General features: G+C 38.4%; 1 protein-coding gene across 1 annotated transcript in view; it reads left to right on the plus strand.

Annotated features, from left to right (window-relative positions):
• DOC2B (double C2 domain beta) overlaps positions 1–20278 on the plus strand; it is a 657062-nt gene that overhangs the window by 21909 nt on the left and 614875 nt on the right. The gene's annotated exons all lie outside the window — the stretch shown is intronic.

Raw genomic sequence — 20278 nt, forward strand, 5'->3', positions numbered from 1 at the left:
GAAAGCCTTATTTACATAAATATAAAAATGGTTATAACTTGGCCAAAAATGCTCGTTTTTTTAAAAAAAAAAACACGTTACTCTTATCTCCATTGCAGCGCCGATCTGCTGCAATAGGAGATAGGGGTTGCAAAATCTGGTGACAGAGACTCTTTAAGGCACTGGCAGTTTGTACTTAAATAACTTAATAATTTGCATTAGCTTGCCAGCTATGTAGTATTTGCACTTTATGTATTGATAATTATTTATTAGCTATGGTTGTGGCACTTGTATCCTGTACTTATCAATTGTAATTAGCATTCTAGTTTTTTTATGTACTTTCATGATTGTATATGAAAAGCAATGCTCACGCACTTCCTCTTTTTAAATTGTTCATTTTTGTTCTTTTAATTATATCTAAAATAAAATGGATAGTTTTCAAAATATCAAAAACGGTGTGGTCTAGCAGTTTGTATTGTGTATATGGGTGTATATGTATCATTTTGGAGGATATATATATATTATTTTTTTATATATACGGTATATATATATATATATATATATATATATATATATATAGCAAGGATACATAATCTATAGATTTAAAATGAAGATCATATACATTTTTGGGCAGAAGAGATAGATTCTAATAAAATCAATTGGACATTTACACGCACACCAATTTATACTGATTTACACAGATCTTTATTTTATATATACTTTTCTTTTAAATGCTGCCCTCATTTTACTGGCATATACAATGATTGACCGAATGTTTATAAAACTGTGCATTCATTTACAACGACAATACATGGTTTAGCAATGGATAATAAATGTAGGAATGATTTCGGATTTTATTGCATTTAACAAAAAATAACATTGCATTTGATTTGCCCCATTCATAAAGAAAAATATTTTATTTCCGTAATATACAATAAATAAGCCTTATTTGTCCTCAAATGGACATATAAAGTATTTAAACAATTATCACTGTTATGGCTTAAAGTGGAGCAGAGAAAAGATGTGAAATTTTTGCTAGTCATTAATTCGCATGTCTCAAGGCCGCTTTCTACATTAATGAAAAAACACTGTTCAAAACAGTATATCAGTTCTTCTTAAAATGCGTTCTTAGTAATTCATCAGGCTTTGTAGCTAAATTATTTGCATTATTCTAGATCTGGATTTCTATTTTCAATAGTTTGCCTTTAGAAAAACTTTATATACTGAAAATATACTATGGATACTGAACATTGTTAATTTGCATCATACTCTTAACCCCTTAAAGGTGTTGTCCTAAGATGAAAAGTTACCTCCTGACCACAAGATAGGTGATAACATGCTAATCGGTGGGGGTCCGAGCGCTGGGAGCCCTGCCAATCACGAGAACGAGTGTCCCGTTCCTCCGAATGAATGGAGCGGCAGGTCCCGCATGCGCACTGCCGCTCTATTCACTATCTATCGGACTGCCGGAGATAGCCGAGTACAGCGCTCAGCTATCTCCGGGAGTGCCATAGAGAATGAATGTAGCAGCAGGGTGCAAGCACAAACGCCGCTACATTCATTCGGCGAAACAAGATCCCCGTTCTCGTGATGGGTGGGGTCCCAGCGGTCAGACCCCCACTGATCAGCATGTTATCACCTATCTAGTGGTTAGGAGATAACTTTTAATCTTTTAAGGATACGGCCTATTTAGGACCAAAGGACACAGCCCCATTTTTAAAATCTGACATGTGTTTCTTTATGTGGTAATAACTTTGAATGCTTTTACTTATCCAAGTGATTCTGAGAATGACACAGTGTACTTTATATTAGTGGTAGATTTTGGTTGATATATTTATTCTTTATTTATAAAAAAAAAACAATATAAAGAAAATTTAGAAAAATTAGCATTTGCCTAAAAATAAAATGCTTTGCTTCTAAAAAGGATGCCACGCTAATTAGTAAATAAATAAGGTCATAGATCACCCAATTTTAAAAGCTGCACACCTCAACGTATTCAAAACATCATTTACATAGTCTATTAGCCCTCTATGTGTTTGACAGGAACTAAAGCAGAGTGGAGATAAAATTTACAAATGTAATTATTTTCAAAGATATATTTATAACACAGCAAATTTTATCAGAGAAAAACAACTAAATATTTATTACCCAGATTTTGCAATTTGCAGAAATATTATATGTGTCCCTAGTGTGCTATATGACTAAACAAAGGCCTCATGAAGGAGTACCTTGTGGATTTGGGGGCCTTCTTAAACTTAGGATGTTTTCTGGGCTCCATTTCATATTAAACCCCTTAAGGACCTATGACGAAAATGAACGTCATGGTCGGGTGCTAGATTTCGCACCACGACGTTACTTTCATCATTGCTTCAAACTGTCACCATGTGTAAACACACGGTGACAGGACTGTGCCAACAGCTGTCACAGACAGCTGATCATCACCGTCAGTGGCCGGGGGACCAAGCACAGTTGGCCCAGCCTAGCGATCGCTGTGATTGTTCATTCAATGAAGACTGACCAATCGCAGTTGTAGAAGGGAAATAATGGCCTGCACTCCTGGCTAAAATGTTCAGGTGCTATAAGGGTTCGGATTTGGACACCCCAAAATTTGTATAGGAAAAACAAACCAAGCACTTAAGTATAGAGATAAATCTAGAAATTGATTTATTTTTGGAATTTTCGAAATCTTTTTAATTTTCAAGATATGAGTTATCTTAGTCTGAATGATACATATGTAACAGGCAATTTTTTTCGACGTTTCGGCCTATCCCAGGCCTTTGTCACAATCGCTTAACTGTGACAAAGGCCTGGGATAGGCCGAAACGTTGAAAAAAAATTGCCTGTTACAAATGTATCATTTAGACTAAGATCACTCATATCTTGAAAATTAAAAATCTTTGGAAAATTCTAAAAAAGAATTGATTTCTAAATTTATCTCTATACTTGAGTGCTTGGGTTGTTTTTCCTATACAATCACAGTTGTAAATGTCAGGATGGCAGGAGAAAAAGGCAGTACACGGCTCTGATCTCCTCACTTCTGTCAGAGCTAGTAAGGAGAACAGAGAAGCATCAGCCTCTACTCCAGTCAGTGTGAAGAAAAAAAAAAAAAAAGAATATTAACCACTTCAGACCTGTCCCAGTACCCCTGGGATCCCTATCCACTCATCCATATACCCCCTCCTGTCATTTTGTAAAAAATGTTTGCGTGTGATATAAATAAAATAATTTGATTAGATATAGAGGTGTAGGGTGTTAGTTAGCGTTACATGTAGGGTGTTAGGTAGTGTTATGGTTGGGCGTTAATTTGCGTTAGCTAGGTGTAGGGCTATAGATAGCATTAGGGGTTGGGCGATAATTTGCATTAGCTAGGTGTACGGATTTAGGTAGTGCTAGTAAGAGTTACGTTATTAGTTGTTAGGGTTTCGTATAAAAAAATATATAAGAAAAATATGTTAATATGGTTATAAGTTAGTCTCAGTTATATAGACTTTACATATATATATAGATCAAAAAAAGAAAGCAGCAGAACTCACAGTGAACAAATGTATGGGTGCCCAGCAAGTAGTTCTGATGCTTGGACTAAACAATATATTCTAAAAAGATCTTGCAGCACACCAGTGAAAGATAAAAAAAATTGTGATTTATTCAGTCAACATCAGTGCAACGTTTCTGTCCTACAATTGGACTTCAATCTTGCTTGAGAAAGGTCCAATTGTAGGACTGAAACGATGCACCGATGTTGACAGAATAAATCACAAATGTTTATCTTTCACTGGAGTGCAGCAAGATCTTTTTCGAATATATTTATACATATATATATATATATATTTTCAAAGTAAGAGAGAGATCGACACTGTTTCGGCTTTTGGCTATAAGTCTCAGTGATCAGACGACCAAATAGGTCTAAACGGGTTCAATTGAATCCACAACAGGTGGTGCTCAGTGGAGTGATAAGACAAGCACAGGTACAATAGTAAAAAGTATAAAAAACAATACATGGCACTCACATCCATACTGCCTTTGTTTGCCTGCCGGAACATTGAATTAAAATTCAACTGAATGGTGAGTGCCGTGGATTTTTTCCTACTTTTTACAATATATATATATATATATATGTATATATATATATATAGTTTATTCTCAAATATTTCTCAGCGGTTGTATACAGCTGAGAAAGCCTTTGCGATAATGTATTCAGACACAGACATCGTAAGTAAGGCTGATAAGCAATTTTTATTGCGGTCGTCATCCAGTGACTGTGATGAACCCAAAGCACGGTGGAGCAGGCTGAGCGAAAGTCAGCCTAGCACAAGTGCTAGTGAGCAGGATTGGCACACATATAATTGTCCCAGATTCCTGATTTTATTTCAGCATCAGGGATTAATATAGATACCACAGGATATAGTGTGGCAGATTTTTTAAGTTCTTCTTTTCAGAAGACTTAATTAACTTAATGGTTATATAAACCAATGTTTATGCCCAACAATTTATGGCAAGTAACCCCACATCTTTTTATGCCAGATCCAACATCTGGTATGCAGAAATGCAAACATTTTGGGGCCTTCTTTTAAATATGGGCCTTGTAAAAAAGCCCACTATACGGTCATATTGATCAACTGATGTCCTGTATGATACCCCCATGTATTAATTTTACTTGCAAAAGAAACGGTGGCTTGTGGCATGATTGGACGCAACAAGAAAGTACTTCCAAATGTGCTGGTAAACCAGAAATTAAAGGCCAGTGAAAGTCGGGCTCTTTGTCATGAGGACATAATGATCAGTAAATGCAGGGTTAAAAAAGATGTCCTCATGATCACCTCCATCCATGATGAAAGGAGCCCTGTTTCTGTGTGAGGGATGAATGCCACCATTACGAAACCGCACTGCATACAGCAGTACAAGAAGCATATGGGAGGGGTGGACCTTGCCGACCAAATGCTGCAGCCCTATAGTGCAGTTAGAAAGTCCAGGGTCTGGTATAAAAAATTAGCCATCCATCTTGTGCAAATGGCACTATATAATTCATTCACTATTTACAGGAAACCAGGGACCTTACCTGAACTACCAGGAAAAGGACATAACATTTTTTATTTTTGGAAACCAGGGTGGGGAGACCACGGCTACAACCTCAAGCAAGGCCAGCAGAGTAATTCCGGGACAGCATTTTCCATCCCAACTGCCCCCAACTGCTATTAAGAGACGTCCCCAAAAGAGATGCCGGGTGTGTTTCAAAAATTGAATAAGAAGAGACACCGGCTACCAGTGTGATACTTGCCCAGACAAACCAGGCCTCTGTATGCACGAATGTTTTCGCATATAGCATTCGTTACTAGATTATTACATTTTTTTATATTATGTGTACTCTTGTTTTGTCCCTTCAGACATTTCTATTACTTTATTTTATGATTCATTCTCTAATTATTTTTCACCCCATTTCTCATTACCATATTGGCCACTTATAATTTGTATTTCAGCAAAAGTCCAATCAAAATTAAAATTCTCATTATACCCCTAGATGACTATCTTGGGGGTTGTTGTTTTACCAATTCCTCAATTTATTTTTATTTTTCCCTAGCACCTCAAAGACTCGGCAGACATGAAATGGTGCCTGTAAATGATTCAAGCTAGAATGTTGCCATGAAAGCGTGTCGTGTATCGAAACAGCAGATTAGGGCTACATTGGGGGTATTTTTGAGCACAGAAGTATGAGCACAATAAAATGTGTGGTGCATTTCCTCAGTTTACTTTGCTCTGTACAAACTTTTTTTAATGAAAGCGACACATTTGTAAAAAAAAAGCTAATTCACATTTTTCACACTTGATTTGGATAAATCCTATTAAAAAATGGCGGGGTCTAAATGCTCACTCCACCCCTAGATAAATACCTTAAGTGGTCTAATTTTCATAATTGGGTCACTTTTTGGGGGTAAATGCCTCATTAATTGTAAGATGGGGGCTGTAATTTGTTCCAACCAAAATTGTGCTATTAGGAAAGCCAAAAGGCGCTCCCACTATTTTAGGCCTAGCCGTGTGTCCTGTACGCAGACTAGGGCCACATTGGGGGCATTTTTGAGCACAGAAGAACTAGTGCAATAAAATGTGGGGGGCATTTCCTCAGTCTACTTTGCATTGTACAAAACAAATGTCATAAATGTCATCTGCAGTTGAAACGTCCATAGCCGTATGGCTGTCGTGTAGTGAAGGGGTTAATTAACACACTGTGTATGTATGTATATACAGTGTGTGAGTATGTGTGTGTATGTGTGTATGCGTATGAATATGTATATATATATATATATATATATACAGGGTGGGCCATTTATATGGATACACCTAAATAAAATGGGAATGGTTGGTGATATTAACTTCCTGTTTGTGGCACATTAGTATATGGGAGGGGGGAAACTTTTCAAGCTGGGTGTTGACCATGGTGGCCATTTTGAAGTTGGCCATTTTGTATCCAACTTTAGTTTTTTCAATGGGAAGAGGGTCATGTGACACATCAAACTTATCGAGAATTTCACAAGAAAAACAATGGTGTGCTTGGTTTTAACGTTACTTTATTCTTTCATGAGTTATTTACAAGTTTCTGACCACTTATAAAATGTGTTCAAAGTGCTGCCCATTGTCTTGGATTGTCAATGCAACACTCTTCTCCCACTCTTCACACACTGATAGCAATACCGCAGAAGAAATGCCTCCCGAACTGACCCCCTTAGACTTTTATCTTTGGAGTCATCTGAAGGCAATTGTCTATGCTGTGAAGATACGAGATGTGCAGCAACTGAAACTACGGATACTGGAAGCCTGTGCTAGCATTTCTTCTGCGGTGTTGCTATCAGTGTGTGAAGAGTGGGAGAAGAGGGTTGCATTGACAATCCAACACAATGGGCAGCACTTTGAACACATTTTATAAGTGGTCAGAAACTTGTAAATAACTCATGAAAGAATAAAGTAACGTTAAAACCAAGCACACCATTGTTTTTCTTGTGAAATTCTCGATAAGTTTGATGTGTCACATGACCCTCTTCCCATTGAAAAAACTAAAGTTGGATACAAAATGGCCGACTTCAAAATGGCCACCATGGTCAACACCCAGCTTGAAAAGTTTCCCCCCTCCCATATACTAATGTGCCACAAACAGGAAGTTAATATCACCAACCATTCCCATTTTATTTAGGTGTATCCATATAAATGGCCCACCCTGTATATATATATATATATATATATATATATATATATATATATATATTGAGAAAAAGAGTAAAGCAGCAGTGGGTGCGGGCCCCCTAGGTTGATGCTAGGAACCCTTGTTAGTGTAATCCCAAAAAATGAAGAGGCAGCACTCCAAGGATATTGGTGAGAAAAGGTGGTGAGTTTATTCACCCCAGGCAGGCAATGTTTCAATCCGTCTCTATGGGATCCCACTTTTCTCACCATTTTTTGGGATTATATATCTATATATACACCTATACATACACACTATATGGACAAAAGCAGAAAGTATTGGGTCACACCTCTTAATCATTAGGTGTTTCACTCTGTCCCATTGCTACTGGTGCATAAAAACAAGCACCTAACCATGTAGCTTCCTGCTTTTTTTTTTTTTTTAACGAATGAGTCATTCTAAAGAGCTCACTGAATTAGAGCGAGGTAATGTAATAGGATGTCATAAGTTAGTTCATGAAATTTCCTCCCTCCTACATATTCCACGTAGTGGCTGACCACACAAAGTTGCAAAGCGGGATCACTGAGTGCTGAGGCGTATAGTGCAAAAAAGTCGCCAGCACTCTGCTGACTCAATAATTGCAGAGTTCCAAACCTCCTCTGGTATTAACAAAACAAAAACTGTGTACCGGGAGCTTTATGGCGTGGGTTTCCATGCCCAAGCAGCTGAATGCAAGCCTTACATTAACAAGCACAATGCCAAGCATTGGAGTGGTGTAAAGCACGCCGCCACTGGTCCCTGGAGCAGGGGAAATGTGTTCTGTGGAGTGATGAATCACGCTTCTCTATCTTCGCAGTCTAATGGATGAGTCTGGGTTTGGCGAATGACAGCAGAACGTTACCTGCCTGACTTCATTGTGCCAGCTGTAAAGTTTGGTGGAGGAGGGGTAATGCTATAGGGTAGTTTTTCCAGAGTTTGGCCTGGGCTTCTTCATTCCAGTGAAGAGAAATCTTAATACTTCAGAATACTAAGACATTTTGGATAATTCTATGCTACTAAATTTGTGGGAACAGTTTAGGGAAGGCCCTTTTCTGTTCCAGCATGACTGAGCCCCAGTACACAAAGCAAGGTCCATAAAGTCATGGTTGGGTGAGTTTGGTGTGGAAGAGCTTGACCGGCCCACACAGAGGCCTGACTTCAACCCCATTGAAAACCTTTGGGATGAACTAGAAGGGAGATTGCAGTCCAGGCCCTCTCTCATACAATATCGGTGTCTGACCTCATAAATGGTCTTCTGGATGAATGGGCGAAAATTCCCACAGACACACCCAAAAATCTTATAGAAAGCCTTCCCAGAATAGTGGGAGCTGTTTTAGCTTCAAAGGGGGGACTAACTCCATAAGAATGCCTATGGATTTAGATAGATAGATAGATAGATAGATAGATAGATAGATAGATAGATAGATAGATAGATAGATAGATAGATAGATAGATAGATAGATAGATAGATAGATAGATAGATATAGAGTGGCAAAATACTTGCAACAAGGGACCAGTTTAATACTTTATATTGAACCCAACAAACTAATCTGAACTAATGATCTCATCCACTGTCATTTACTAAACACACCTCTGCTCTTACATCCAATTCTTGAGCAATTAAAAAAGATTTGTGTACCTTGTGCTATTCCCTCTATTCTCCTAGGTGTTGTACTTGCTAATAAATGTGGCAGCGTCACACAATAATGATGGCAAGTGCACGTGAAATCACTTTACCATGAAGTTAATGATTCTAGCAGTCTAATTTGGACTCCAGTATTCGCTGTACTAATTACGGCATCACTCTTTTCTGGATTCAGTCTTTTAGAGGTGACATGGTTTATGTAGATGGAATCCTGCCTCTGTAAAATTCTGTTTGTTGTGTATGTCGTATTAAACTCATGCTCCTTATACAAATCCATCGCAATATCCAAAACAAACCATTCGTCTTATCCTCATCCTTTTAAGTCAGTTTAATTGATAGCATAAAAGTCAATTAAGGTGGATTTTCTTTGACCAGCTGGTGTTTTGTTTCCATAGAGTTGGAGTTGTAAAGAGCATTTTGCATTATAACAGGTGGCACTCTCGCAGTTGGTGGTGGCTTACCAGATGTGGATGTTTTTCAGGATAGGAAAATATATTAACTATGGGTATTTAGAATATTATCCTCGATCTAAAGGGATTTTTTCCGATGAGTCAAAAATATGTGGTGATAAATAACAAATATAGCAGATTATTGACAGATATATAGTTTTCACATGTGCTTATAATCCGTGACTGAACTTTAAATCCACATCGGCTTATTTGATATGGAAGTACAGCAGGGAAATCACAATAACTGAAATTGAAAATAATCCACTTTAATGTAATGTCAATCAATGTGGTTTAATAAATCTATTTTAGCTCTTTATCCAACCAAGGCAACATCTGCACAGAGTTTATATTTCCTCCAGGTACCCTTGTTTCCTCCCACACTCTGAAAACATACTTAGATTAATTCTGTGTGTATGAAGTTAGGAAATTAAAGATTAGAAAATTGAAATTAGATGGCAAGGCCCCATTGGGGACATGAATTCTAATTTTCTGTGAATTGCGGGAGAAAACATTCATGGTATATAATTAATGGGTCATTATAATATTTATTAGAACGCCCCAATTGCTGAATGTCTTTATAATATATATTATTATTATTATTATTATTGTTGAAGCTGGAACAATTTATGTCTGCTGTATTTTTATTTTATTTTTAAAGCGTTTGCATTGCATCAATAGATCTGTCGCCACTCATTTTACGTAGTGATCTACTTTTTTTTTACATCTAAACTTTGTGCAATACCCTCTCCATGTAAATGAATGTTGCACTGTAATTTTGATACTGTTTTTTTTTTCCTTTATGATAAAGCCAGAAGTGAATCAGAAAGAGGGGAAGTATAAAAGAAAAACGGTATGGATTTGGATTCACTTGGAACCTGGAGAAACAAAATATTGCATTTTCATTATACATATCATGGGAATATTTTCCCCTAGAAGCAATGCTTCTAAGAGAGAATACAACAACTCATAGAAGCATCATGTGGCAGCACAAGGAGTGCCTTTGGATTCATGATATAGACCGGTAGGGACTGTGTGTATGCCATTGTATGAGCTCTGCGAGCGCACCTTTTCTATGTGCATACAGACTAATAGACTTGACCACAGTCAGGATGAAAATGATGATGAAAGTCTCAATGGTTGGAAAAACATTCTACTAGACACTATATTATAAGGTTTTATCAAATTAAATTTGACTTTCCCACCTTCCAACATAAAAGACTGGGAGGGAATAATACGATTATGCGAATATAGAAAAATAATGGATGTTCAGACAATTGTGAATTCTAAAACACCATCTTAGAAGCAAATTAATTTATCAAACACTTATAATATTGTCAGTCATTATTTACAAAGGACATGTACATAAGAGTAGTTCAATGAAAGCTAAAAAAAAAAATTCAACAAATCTGTACAAGCGCATATTATTTGTCTGATCTATGTATTTTGGTATGGTCTTATAGGTCTTATACTGGAGTTCTCTAGGGGATACAAGACAACAACACGTGATATCACACTGTGCTTCATACACTTATGTATTTCTCCTTGTACACGTTGTGAAGGGGAAATATATTAGCTAAAATTGCTGCATTTAAAAGTCCTAAGGTACTTCTATGTAGACAATCTAAATACAATTGCTAAGGTAATGACGCTAAACTGTTTGGTAACCAGATGCATTTATTCCACCACCCGTTGTGATCCAACAGATCAAAGCAACCTGACTGTTTCTAAAATGTTAACTTAAAGAATCAGATTAGCCAGTAACAAGCCCTTGAAGAAATTGTTTCTTTCACTGTTTTATATAAAATGTACAAATATGCAAAATCGCTGACTAAATTCTATTCAAAGACTTATCTTCTTACCTAAAAATAATAAAAGTCATACTCAGTAGTAGTGAGAGCTGCATCACTACAGTACACAGGGCCAGTCCACCTTGGAGACCTAGGGGGCTTCCACCACCCACCCTACATGTTGGCCATTTGGTGATCCAACCCAGCATAGAAGAGGTGGCGGTCACACATGCGAGTGGCGCTGTCTTTTGAAATTTAAGGCAGCACTGTACTGTCCAGGGCTCATGCTGCACACTGCTCATATATACTGAATAAGAGGAGGAGGTTTTCCTAGTTTACATTTTTACTATCAATAGGATAAAAAACATAGACCATGCTGCAGTACAAAAATATATGCAGCATAACTTACAAAATCCAGTGTAGTAGTAGTTGCATAAAAGATTCTAAAGGAATGCACTTTATGTGTGAGTCAATGGGGAGATATACTAATCAAAATGTGACGAAATTTGAATGCAAATTCCATCAAAAACATAGAGTTAATGGCTTGTACGAAATTTATTATGTGACTGTTTCTATCTCGACAGTTTTAAAAAGTGTCTAAAAAAAGGGATAATAGCTATTGTTTTCAAACAACATCAGCCCTTTTTTTGTGTGTGCAAAATGTTGGGGAATATGTACCAGCCATGAAGTGGTGCAAGGTTAAGTGTTTGACATGTCTATTTACTGTAGTTGTGCAAATATATATTATGATGCACGCAGAATTTTTATACATTTTATGAACTTAGGCATTGTTCATACATGCGTCAGGGCTCCGTTCAGGCGTTCCGTCAGAGCTTTCCATCAGAACGGAACCCTGACTGAAACAAACAGAAACCATAGGTTTCTGTTTGCATCACCATTGATTTCAATGGTGATGGATCCGATGCAAATGGTTTCCATTTGTCTCCGTTGTGCAAGAGTTCCATCATTTTGATGGAAGCAATACAGTAGTAGAATACGTAACCTATGGTTTTCGTTTGTTTCCGTCAGGGTTCCGTTCTGCTGGAAAGCTCAGACGGAACGCCTGAACAGAGCCTTAATGCCAGTTTCACCAACTTATAATCTCAGGCATCCTATCACACTATTGATAAAAACAGTTGGGGAATAGTTTCATAGCAGTAAATGTGGACTAAGGTAGTGGCACAACTGATGTATGACTATTTCTAAGCAGTTCTATTGACGTGTGAGCAAATTGCATGGAAAATGGAAGAATTATTATTATACGATACCTAAAGCTGTAATCTAGCCCTGGCCTAAAAGAGCCCTAATGCAAAATCTGCATGACAACATAATTATAGCAGGGTGTCAAGATGTTCAGGGCACAACATGTGCTCTAATATCCTAAGATCATTTTTGTTACAATTTGATCTCCTCTGCACTGTACTCAAGGACAATACAGGCACGTTATACATACATGGATTTCTAAACCTAACAGATTTTGTTATTTAAGCTTTAAAAAGTCATATCGGGTAATCGTTGGCTATGGTAAAAATATTAACAATTTATCAATAAATTATTTTCATATAATTAGATTGGTGCGTCAAATATTAAACTAATCCTTCGAAAAAAATGTACAGTTGTCTAAAGGGGGTTTACACTGGACGATTATTGAGCAGACAAGCGTTCACAGAACGCTCGTTAGCGATAATTATTCTGTGTAAATGGGAACGATCAGCAGATGAACGAGCAAAGGCTCGATCTTCTGCTGGTCGTATCGTTTTAAAAAAGTGAAATATTATCATTGTCGGCAGCAGATCTCCCTGTGTAAAGAGAGACGCGCTGCCGACATGATAATATATGGGGACGAGCGATCGGAGTAACGAGCGCTCTTCCCCATCCATAGCTCCGTGTGAGAGGAGCAAACGAGCGCCGATCAATGTTGACTCGTTGATCGGCCGGTGTAAAAGGGCCTTAAGTTGTACAGAAAGGTAAGTGCTAACTTGGTCATTCCTAGAAGAGCAGAAGACCTTGCCAGAGAGTGAGACTCTTGTAGTTCTGAAAGATAAAAACCAGGAGCAGCTGTAACCCCAACACGGAGATAAATAATTCAGTAAGCTGCACATGTTTTTAACTGTGGGACATAATTCTGAGTTGTATCCTATTTTTAGGACATAGAAATGTTATTCAATGTCAAGATCGTATGCTGTCAGCTTTGCTCTGGAATAAAAAACCCAAAATGATTCTTTCATATCTATACTAGCGTATACAAATAGCAAAACATAGATAAAGGGCAACGACAGATAATCACAAGGAAGCTGAGCAATGGGGATGCCCACATTGACTAACTGAATGAAATTCATGATTTGAAAAGATGCACTACTGTGCAAACCATTTAACCCCTTTAAACTAAGGCTACATTCACACGAGCGTGACAGGTTTACGCGTGTAAAAAACACGCGTAAATTTGTCCATGTGCTTTGCGTGTGGCATGTGTTTTTCACGCAATTGCATGCACTTTTTTTTTCAATGTAATTTATGCGTGAAACATGGACAGCACTCGGATGTGGGTCCATGTGCTGTCTGTGGTTTTCACGCACCTATTGACTTCAATGGTCGACTAGGTGTGTGAAAACGCACCAATATAGGACATGCAGTGAGTTTCGCGCGATGGACACTCGCTGCGTGAAAACTCACGCATGTGTGAAATCAATGGGTCCGTGTGCTGTGCGTTGTTTCAACGCACAACACACCGATGAGAATCACACTCGTCTGAATGAGCCCTTAAGAAGACAACGGTTGTTTCCTAAAGGTGTTGTCTCATGAAGGTAAACCCTTTTCCAATAATAGCTGATTGCCGCAGTCCAGCTTCTGGTTCCACCAGCGATAACAGCAGAACCCTCAGCTAGCCATACATGTTAATACATGGACACCAGACATAGAGCCACTCTTACTTGTTGACTCTCTGTACTGGTCCATAGAGCAGGGTATCGAGCCGGTGACCCCCCGCCCCCTAAAACTTCCATATGACCTAACATGGCATATGAGAAAAGATTGTTTTCATAAGAGAACCCCTTTAAATAGTTTTTTACTTGTGGAATAATTTACCATTAAATCATATGTTCTAATAAGTAGAGGTACTAACTGTATGTATGTATATTGTACTGCCAATATGCTTTTAGATGGTCCACTCAGAATAAATTAGATAGATTTCTAAGAAGCTAACTTCTATTGAGTATGGTAAACCTGAGCTTTTTGATAAGGATTTGTGCTGCAAGATTTAACAGTCAAGGGACATCCTCAGTATTAATATATTGGTCTATGGAGGAATGACAGGGGAAAAGACTTGACATTCTTCATTGAATCTGTTTCATCAATATTAATTTTCTTGGAAAATCACCTTAACCCATGAGTTCCAGACATGCTTTTTCTATATAGAATTACAAAGCTGAACACAATGATGTGTGAAAGTATAAACAGCTGCACTTGAGAAATGGTTAGATATTTTTATTTAAAAAAAAAAAGAATCATACAGGGTTACCAACATGTGCTCCATCTGGGAGAATCCTTCCGTATATGGAGTGTAATGTAGCATTGCACGTTTTATTTTACCGTCTAATTGATACGGAATCCGACAGAAACAATCTCTATATGACTCCATGTGAAATCTAAGGTATATGGAGGTACAGCAGAGGCCTCATGCACCTCTACGGCAGCCCTATTCCATGAGCCCTTATACTAATCAAGGGAATTATCAATCGTCTTTTAAGAGAATGTTCCCCCATATTTGTCCTTTAGCTTTCCCCCTACTTTTGAATTTGATGTTTTTAATGAACTTTTAAACCAGAGAAATAAGGTATACGGACCTATTGACTGTCATCAAGATCTGTATGAACTGGCTTAAAGCCACTATTATAAAGGCACATTGAAAATTTTTGCACAATACTTTAAGATGCGAGATTACCAAATTGATTGGCAAAGAAATTATTTCAGGAATTAATATAAATGGGTATTTCCCAACTTTGAAGGCTAAAATTGCTGAATCAGATCTCAAACCTATTACTAGTAAAGGTGAAGCCAATGAATTGTGGTTGAATGACATATTTTTCAAAAAAAAATAAAAAAATCTCCACTTTTGATTTTACTCTTGACTTTCTTAAATTGCTATTTACCAATAACTTTGTTCTCAATTACACCTGGTTCTACTGAATCATTAAAGGGGTTATACAGGATTTCAAAATTAATTATCCTAAGGAAATGCCATAAAATCTAAAATCCTGAATAATTCCTTTAACACCATCATCCATTTCCTTTTTAAGGAACCAAATATTATCACCTGATAATGTACAATAAACAGATGTATCACTAGTTTAAAATAAGCCTCATTTAAATGCTAATCTTTGTCCAAAGCATAAGTCTCTCCTACAGACAAGTGTCTATTTTTAACACCGAATTTTGCCAGCTATTACATATCTCATTTAGAAGATTAAAGAAGTCTATCATACAGATATGTTATTTGATATCAAATATTGGCACCTCGGTGTAACGACACTGTCTACTTACCAGTCCACGGTGTATTCTAGGTCCAGGCCAGTGCCGCGTAACTCCTTTATTCCACGCTGATGGCAGCCTTCCCCGCCACTGCTCTCCTCCAACTCCTCTGTCAGCCACAAGTGCACACGCTGAATTTTCCCTTCTTTAATGCCCAACGCGAGCCAAATTCACCCAGCTTTCCTGGCTACTTAAGGTACCCTCCCCTATTGCCCTTTGACTGAGCAATTAGAAGTTTAAAGAAGTCTATCATACAGATATGTTATTTGATATAAAATTTTGGAACCTCGGTGTAACGACGCTGTCTACTCACCAGTCCACGGTGTATTCTAGGTCCAGGCCAGTGCCGCGTAAATCCTTTATTCCACGCTGATGGCAGCCTCCCCCGCCACTGCTCTCCTCCAACTCCTCTGTCAGCCACAAGTGCACACGCTGAATTTTCCCTTCTTTAATGCCCAACGCGAGCCAAATTCACCGAGCTTTCCAGGCTACTTAAAGTACCCTCCCCTATTGCCCTTTGACTGAGCAATTAGGATCTTTAGTCTAGCCTGCTTGTACTGCTCTCCTGTGTTCACTATTGTATTTACTGCTACTAACTTTTCTTGAATTTGACCATCGCTGTCTGCCCTGTGCCCTAACCTTTTGCTTGTTTACCGTTATGATTGTCTGCCGCGTGCACTGACCTCTGGCTTTGCTAACCGTGAGTGAAAGCCTGCAGCTTACCCACGCCAATACTGGACTCTGCATCTTGTCTGGCGTTATTGTATCTTGTCTGTCCACATCGACCGTTGCCAATAAAGACTAATCTGGGGCTAGCGACCTGGGGATACTAGTGGCCAAGTCCACATCTCCATATAAAAGTTAAAGGGTGAACACCTAGCTATCCCGTAGACTCTGCTCTGCAGTTTAGCCCCACGACAAATCCGTTGACAACACTGTGGGTCCACACCATCCTGTAGGCCACGTGACCGTCACTACTTCTACAGGCCTCTGATGGTTGCTCAGGCCATAGACCCCACTGACGTTACCCTGCCTAAAGTATATGACCTGGCCCAAGAACTTTCTAGACAATTTGTCCACCAGAATCAATTGTCTAGGTTGTTACAAAATGTGTCTTCTCGTCTTAATAATTTATCTTCCCCAGCTGTACCTGCTACTTCACCTGTGGTGTATGCGCCAACACCTCAAGCTGCGGTGTTCAGCCATGCATGGCATCCCTCTCGCTATAATGGCTACTGCAAGTCCTGCAAAAGATTTTTAAATTAGTGCACAATTTATTTTGAAGTGATGGCGTATCAGTTTGTTTCTGAATGGGCCAAATTGGCCTACATCTTATCTCTACTGTCTAACGAAGCGCTTGGCTGGGAATCGCCATTGTGGGAACAGAATGATTCAGTCATGTCTGACATACAGTACAAGCGTTCCTATCAACTTTCAAAATGGTATTTGAAGAACCTGGTCGGCATCATCTGTGGCTTCTTCCCTACTCTAACTTCACCAAGTCAATTCAACTGTAAAACAGTTTCCTATCCAGTTCCGTATCCTAGCAACGGAGTTACAATGAAATAATGAAACCTTTGTCGCTAAGTTTTGGTGAGATCTAGCAGCCCGCATCAAGGATGAACAGGCAGATCTGGATTTACCCACTTTATTGGACAATTTAATTTCCTTAACTAATCGAATTAACATTTGTTTTCGTGAAAGGCAACGTGAAACAGGCCATGTCTGGCACCTAGTTTCAAAAACCCCCTATCTTCCTCCGCTTCTGTACGTCCTCACGGACCTATGCAAGTGGAAAGACTAAAGCTCTCTGTAGAAGAACGCCAAAGAAGGCACAACAATAATCTGTGTCTGTACAGTAGGAGTAAAAGTCACTTTCTAAGCGATTTGTCTAGTAAGGCCAGGAAAATCCAACTACCCTAGGTAGAGAATCTGTCACTTTTAAAATAACCATACAAGTTAATCTAACCTCTGGAGTTCGCTTCACAGTTCAAGTATTTCTGGAGTCTGGCTCTGCAGGATATTTTCTCTAGTCACCAATTATCGATACCTGTGGTCCAGCTAGACAAGCCCCTTTCCATTGCACCTGTGGGTGGAGAATTATTGCCAAAAATTGTCCGCCGGGTTACCAAGCCCATCTCCATGGAAATAGTAGCCCTCCATCATGAACAAATTTCTTCTACGTTCCTAGAAATTCCCTCAGCCCACTTCTCCTGGGCCTTCCCTGGTTATGGAAACCTTCTACAGCTATTGATTGGACATCTGGACAGATAACCAAATGTGGTGAAACTTGTCATCAACATCATCCATCCTCCTAGGCCTTGGCTTGTGGAACAAATTCTGTTTGGCAAAACTTAAACCAGTTATTCTGATGTATTCTGTAAATGACAAGTGGAGACTCTCCCACCTCACAGATCTTACGATTTCACAATTAAATTGATGCCCAATTTCACTACATCTCAAGTTAGGGTGTATCCTCTGTCCTTTCCAGAGACTAAAGCTATGTTGCTTTACATCAACGAAAACCTGAAGAGGAGTTTTATTTGCAAATCATCCAATGCTGGAGCAGGCTTTTTCTTCATTGAGAAAAAGTACACTACTTTATGGCCCTGTATAGATTATTGTGTGCTCAAGGAGATCACAATAAAAATAAATATCCTTGCCAATAATTTCTGAGCTTTTTGACCTTTTGTAAGTAGCAAAGATTTTTAGCAATCTAGCTTTACATGATGCATACAGTTTAATTAGGATTCGTATAGGGGATGAGTGGTAAACGGCATTTAGTACTAGAGATGGACACTTTGAATAAACATTTCGGTCTTAGTAATCTCCAGCTGTTTTAAAATAATTTATTAATGTCATTTTCTGTGATTTCCTTTACATCTGTGTTGTTGTGTATTTGGATGATATTCTTGTTTTCTCCCCAAATATCAACACTCATTGCGGACTCATTCATTACATTCTCCTATAGTCAGTTAAAACTTTACTTTGTACTGATGAGGAGCAAAAACTCCAAAACAGTGCTGTCTGCAGATAGGTGTCTCTGGTTTATTTACCCATGCTTTATGGCTTTATTAATGGTCAGAATTTGACATACAGGGTTGTCATCTATAGGTGACACTAAAGAGACGGGTTTTTTCTTCCTTATAAAACGATGTCGCATACTTTTTCCCAGGAAGTATTGCCTGTCTCCTCTGCAAGGAGAATAAATACCTTCCAAGAATTACAATCTCCTAAAATAAGGTAAACGTTACATTGAATACATCAGGATTAAATTGACTTTTTGATTGTAATGCCAGTGGTACCACACTCTCTATCATCGACCTTACTCTTTGTATCTCGTTGTCAAAATCGTACATTTTAGTATTTTACACAAAATCTGTAAAAATCAATCAAATTCAAAATCTGTATTGATAAATATAGGCACAAAACAAGTCCATTATTTAAAGAGGCTCTGTTACCACATTATAAGTGCCCTATCTCCTACATAAGGAGATCGGCGCTATAATGTAGGTGACAGCAGTGCTTTTTATTTAAAAAAACGATCTGTTTTCACCACTTTATCAGCGATTTTAGATTTATGCTAATGAGTTGCTAAATGCCCAAGTGGGCGTGTTTTTAATTTAGACCAAGTGGGCGTTGTACAGAGGAATGTACCTCTTTTTGGTTCTACAGTTTCTTTGCCACTTTCAGTTGAATATTGTCTGTTGGTATGATTTTTTTAATCTAAAAAAAGATTTCTCTTTCTCTTTTTGTAAATGGAACGTTATGACAAATATTAATTGATTTAACAAATTGATAGACCAAAAATTATTTTCCTTTTAGTTTACTCTGGTACCGTATATTAAGGATAAGGCTTCATTCACACGACAGGGTTTCCCGGCCGGGTGCCGGGCTACTACTGTAGCGACGCCACTATAGCAGAGCAGGGAGGTATCTCCCCGCTCTGCAATGTGCTAGCCCCACTTTAGCTCCTTGAAGGAGCGAAATCCCCGTGTTTTCGGGGATTCCGCTCCTGGACAGAGCGCTTCATGTCTCTGTCCATATCTGGGCAGTGACATCAGGGGAAACTCCTGAAGCGGAATCCCCGAACACATGGGGATTCCCCTTCAGGAGTTGCCGCTGATGTCACTGTCCAGATCCGCCCGGCCCGGAACGGATGAAAAACTTTATGCAAACCGGCCGGGCAAAATGGCCGATTTTATATAGATATATGGCTATGGGTGAAGTGATGGTAGCTGGTGATAACAAACAGGGTGTTTAAAAACACACTGCACTGTCTGATTTTTTATGCTTTTTAAAATTAATAAATGGTCCAAATTTTATCCCTTTTTGGTGGCAGATGCTTACCGATGTTTATTTACACACAGTGTTATCGGAAGAAGCTATGGCTTTATAACAAGCAGTCCAAAAATGATCCCTTTTTGGGGGCAGATGCCTGCCGATGTATTCTTTTGGTGGCACTATTATTAGCAATTAGATATATATGCAAAACAATGAATGACGTTGCGTCCGTGACGTCTGTTTCAGCAGACAGTGGCACGCTATCAGCACCAGGATTTAAATGAAAATGAAAATCTATTTATTAAAAAAACAAAACAAGTCATTGTACACAGACAGAAGTTTAACAGCACTGGATAAATTCTTGACACAGAACAATACGTACATTTTTGCTGTCACTATT

The sequence above is a fragment of the Rhinoderma darwinii genome, chromosome 2 (assembly GCF_050947455.1).
Source record: "Rhinoderma darwinii isolate aRhiDar2 chromosome 2, aRhiDar2.hap1, whole genome shotgun sequence".
Lineage (NCBI taxonomy): Eukaryota > Metazoa > Chordata > Amphibia > Anura > Rhinodermatidae > Rhinoderma > Rhinoderma darwinii.